Below are 5,000 nucleotides of genomic sequence, written 5' to 3'. Positions count from 1 at the left end.
GTACCGGCAAATTGTAAGTGTGATGCATGAAAAACTATTAAAACAGTTTTTCGCCTATGTAATGTATAAAATTAATCTTAATTAAGCAGTCCGAGTTAACTATTTGGGACCAATTTTAAGGAAAGTTACATTCTGATCTAACAGTATCATGTACAAATTTGAAATATTTTGGTACTATTGAATCAAGTTAAGTCATGATGAATTTATCTTATCTGGTGTCATGCTCCTGGATTATTCAGAATTGTAACTATAGCCTTTTATTTTACGGCACTTATTTATTTTACTACAGATTTTATCAAAGCCAAATACTGTCCAAAAGGGGCGACTGGGAAAGAAGAGAAACAGGTCAATACAAGGTTAGATTCAATCTTTATATTCTTTCCCCATTTTGCCTTCATTTTCCTTTTCCTGTTTTAATTTTTCTATTTTTATATTCTCAGATCATCAAGGGTTTCTGAAAGCAAACACCAGTCAGTTGGTTGAAAATATGAAGAACATTGATCCAATCATTGACGATCTTGACTTGCACAATGAATCAGTTGCAAATGTGTGAGCGAATCCAACACGCCGGATGAAGATGAGGGAACTGCTGGACTGTGTGATGAAGATGAGGGAACTGCTTGACTGTGTGAATTGTGAAAGCATTGCCAAGGAGCTGGTCAATGCTTTGTGCAAGCCCATCATCAAAATGTTTTAACATATCGTAAATTTCAATTGTTTGATAAATTATCTAACGATTATACCTAACTATCAGCAGTTATATGTGAAACGAGCTCAGTCGCATTAGAGATGGATTCTTGTTTATATTGAACCGCATGTTTAACAGCTCTAGGGTTCTTAAATTGTTTACCGCGGTTTCATTTTGAACAACACTATCGTAACACTTATCGTATCGCCGGGTGTGATTGTAATGTTTTGTATGGTGTTTTTCTTTACACTTTCCCCCTGGATATCTGGTTCCTACAGTTAGCGGTAATGTTAGTCAACTCTATGTCTTCTCTTTGTTCATATTTGACAGTATTCGCATGAATTGGCGTGATTTAATAAAATGACGGTTTAAACCATCATCTTCGCTTGAGACATTTACATTATATTTTATGGTTTACAGTATATTTTACAGTATTTTACAGTATATTATACCATCCTAGTTTTAAATAGCGCTTAAATGTATATTTTACCCCTTTATGCGGCTACAGAACACCGCACAAGGATCTCTGAAATGTTTTTTGTGTAAAACATCTATGTAGATCTATCTATGTTTTTAAAAATACACCGAAACAAAGAATGAGTTTAGTTGAATCAGGTTAACATTCTTAATTTAGTCCAAAACTATTAAGTTCAAATAATCCAATTGTTTCGTTTATTTAGGGATAGTGTTCAACAACCTTTACAAATATATCTAATAAGATAACCTTTTACAAAATCTTTACTCGGTAAAGACTCTTATTGGTTTTGTCGCATCCAATGCATCCCCAAAGTAGTTGTTTTTATAATGATTAAAACCGCTTTAATTATTATTATCATGGTCTACACTTTATGGTAAAACACTAACATATCAGAAACTCTTTTAAATATAAACATTAACATGTTTTTATCTTGCTGTTAAAACACATAAATAACGTTTTATTTCAAATGTACACCCCTATACAGCATGATGGGATGGGGAAATCCACAGGCTCACTGAAATATTTAATCTCTGAAATATTCTCATCTAGTATTTATTCATTAAATTATTAATGCGCAAGAATCAAGACTTATAATACCATTTTATTATAAAATTGTGAAACTCCAAAGCTCCGACACGGTCGCAAAGAATGATGAGTTAAGCGGTACAATCTTTTATTTCAACAGTATTTTTCTTTACAAAATGATGATAGACCGACATTAAATATACATAAAGTAGACAATAACTCCATTTATTTATGATCCAACCAGAATAGAAAGTCTCGGCACGCTACCATGTCTTGGTCTAGGGTATAGTTGACGAGGCCTTCAACTATTTCGCCAAGATCTGTTTTGGCATTTTTTGATGCCAGTGACGCACAGATATCTGTTACAAACGTAAACATAACGAGTAGTTCATCGACCGCGAATTCGTGACTAGATGCATACATCACATCCAGAACTTTTCTGAGGATTACGCCTGTCGGCTCTAGGGTGTTAAAAAACATGGGCGTCACATCGGTCCATGTCCCCACCAACCCTCTTATGACATCCATTTCTTTTTTGAGATTTGTGACACGTTTGGTGTCCCGCTCACAATCGGTTTTCCTATCGCACGCAGCATCGATGATACTGTCCATCAAGTAAACCATCTGGTCTCTAAAATGATCTTTAAACATAGAGTCTAACGTGGCCCTTAAACGACACTCTTTCCCCGTGGAGCACTCACACACCGGATGATACTTGTGTCCCGCATCGCCGGAACTCGACGGGCAGTTGTTCTCCGTCAGCTTTTGCGTCGCCATCTCAGAGGTTTTTAGATTTTTAAATAGGAAACTGTTTGATGGTGAAAGTCCCCGGAATCTCTTGAGCGAGTCCTTGCAGCACAATCGTCCAGGCCTAGTGCTTTAACGCTCGGAAGCTTGTGTTTTTGACAAATGCCAAATGCTCAGACAAACAGGAACATCTGATCAATTCCTTCCACTTTTGATCAATGAGATGTTGTAGTACCCCCGCAGTCGCGTTTTTTACGATATCGAATCCGACGTCGTTGAAGCATCCGTCCGTAGCGTCGAAACGGGGTTTCGTCGAAAACGTCGAAACTCTGTGTAGAGTTTATTAACCCATGCGATTGGGGTCCGCCCTCGCACCCATGGTGTGTACGGTGGGGGTCGTCATCAGGACGCCGTAAATAACCATGACCTGCATGTCGTCCGAGAGAATTCAGCCGAAAATTATTTTACGGTACTGTTCAGTTTATTTAAAAAATATTTTTCATTGAACACCGTTATATTTGTTTTCTCATTCAAAGTCATGTTGAAAGAACCTGTTTCAGTTAAGTAAACCAAAAAAAATTACTTAAGTAAATGGAGTTATTGTCTACTTTATGTATATTTAATGTCGGTCTATCATCATTTTGTAAAGAAAAATACTGTTGAAATAAAAGATTGTACCGCTTAACTCATCATTCTTTGCGACCGTGTCGGAGCTTTGGAGTTTCACAATTTTATAATAAAATGGTATTATAAGTCTTGATTCTTGCGCATTAATAATTTAATGAATAAATACTAGATGAGAATATTTCAGAGATTAAATATTTCAGTGAGCCTGTGGATTTCCCCATCCCATCATGCTGTATAGGGGTGTACATTTGAAATAAAACGTTATTTATGTGTTTTAACAGCAAGATAAAAACATGTTAATGTTTATATTTAAAAGAGTTTCTGATATGTTAGTGTTTTACCATAAAGTGTAGACCATGATAATAATAATTAAAGCGGTTTTAATCATTATAAAAACAACTACTTTGGGGATGCATTGGATGCGACAAAACCAATAAGAGTCTTTACCGAGTAAAGATTTTGTAAAAGGTTATCTTATTAGATATATTTGTAAAGGTTGTTGAACACTATCCCTAAATAAACGAAACAATTGGATTATTTGAACTTAATAGTTTTGGACTAAATTAAGAATGTTAACCTGATTCAACTAAACTCATTCTTTGTTTCGGTGTATTTTTAAAAACATAGATAGATCTACATAGATGTTTTACACAAAAAACATTTCAGAGATCCTTGTGCGGTGTTCTGCAGCCGCATAAAGGGGTAAAATATACATTTAAGCGCTATTTAAAACTAGGATGGTATAATATACTGTAAAATACTGTAAAATATACTGTAAACCATAAAATATAATGTAAATGTCTCAAGCGAAGATGATGGTTTAAACCGTCATTTTATTAAATCACGCCAATTCATGCGAATACTGTCAAATATGAACAAAGAGAAGACATAGAGTTGACTAACATTACCGCTAACTGTAGGAACCAGATATCCAGGGGGAAAGTGTAAAGAAAAACACCATACAAAACATTACAATCACACCCGTCGATACGATAAGTGTTACGATAGTGTTGTTCAAAATGAAACCGCGGTAAACAATTTAAGAACCCTAGAGCTGTTAAACATGCGGTTCAATATAAACAAGAATCCATCTCTAATGCGACTGAGCTCGTTTCACATATAACTGCTGATAGTTAGGTATAATCGTTAGATAATTTATCAAACAATTGAAATTTACGATATGTTAAAACATTTTGATGATGGGCTTGCACAAAGCATTGACCAGCTCCTTGGCAATGCTTTCACAATTCACACAGTCAAGCAGTTCCCTCATCTTCATCACACAGTCCAGCAGTTCCCTCATCTTCATCCGGCGTGTTGGATTCGCTCGCACATTTGCAACTGATTCATTGTGCAAGTCAAGATCGTCAATGATTGGATCAATGTTCTTCATATTTTCAACCAACTGACTGGTGTTTGCTTTCAGAAACCCCTGATGATCTGAGAATATAAAAATAGAAAAATTAAAACAGGAAAAGGAAAATGAAGGCAAAATGGGGAAAGAATATAAAGATTGAATCTAACCTTGTATTGACCTGTTTCTCTTCTTTCCCAGTCGCCCCTTTTGGACAGTATTTGGCTTTGATAAAATCTGTAGTAAAATAAATAAGTGCCGTAAAATAAAAGGCTATAGTTACAATTCTGAATAATCCAGGAGCATGACACCAGATAAGATAAATTCATCATGACTTAACTTGATTCAATAGTACCAAAATATTTCAAATTTGTACATGATACTGTTAGATCAGAATGTAACTTTCCTTAAAATTGGTCCCAAATAGTTAACTCGGACTGCTTAATTAAGATTAATTTTATACATTACATAGGCGAAAAACTGTTTTAATAGTTTTTCATGCATCACACTTACAATTTGCCGGTACATTTGATTCGTCAGAAGTTATGTTGATCTCAAAGGGGGAGCCATGAGTTAAATCA

General features: G+C 35.2%; 1 long non-coding RNA gene across 1 annotated transcript; it reads right to left on the bottom strand.

Moving 5' to 3' along the window:
* Positions 1-892: 892 nt before the first annotated feature.
* LOC143697071 (uncharacterized) lies at positions 893-4,980 on the bottom strand. The gene is made up of 3 exons (XR_013186165.1): positions 4,933-4,980; positions 4,590-4,656; positions 893-4,505 (listed from the first exon to the last, which is right to left on the bottom strand). It is a non-coding gene; the product is annotated as an uncharacterized LOC143697071 (long non-coding RNA).
* Between the last annotated feature and the right edge of the window lie 20 nt (positions 4,981-5,000).

This window comes from Siphateles boraxobius, unplaced genomic scaffold (assembly GCF_051911475.1).
Source record: "Siphateles boraxobius isolate OS27281-9 unplaced genomic scaffold, OSU_SipBor_1 31, whole genome shotgun sequence".
In the NCBI taxonomy this organism is placed as follows: Eukaryota; Metazoa; Chordata; class Actinopteri; order Cypriniformes; family Leuciscidae; genus Siphateles; species Siphateles boraxobius.
Note: the sequence above shows the minus strand (reverse complement) of the source record. Positions and strands in the feature narration are given on the sequence as shown.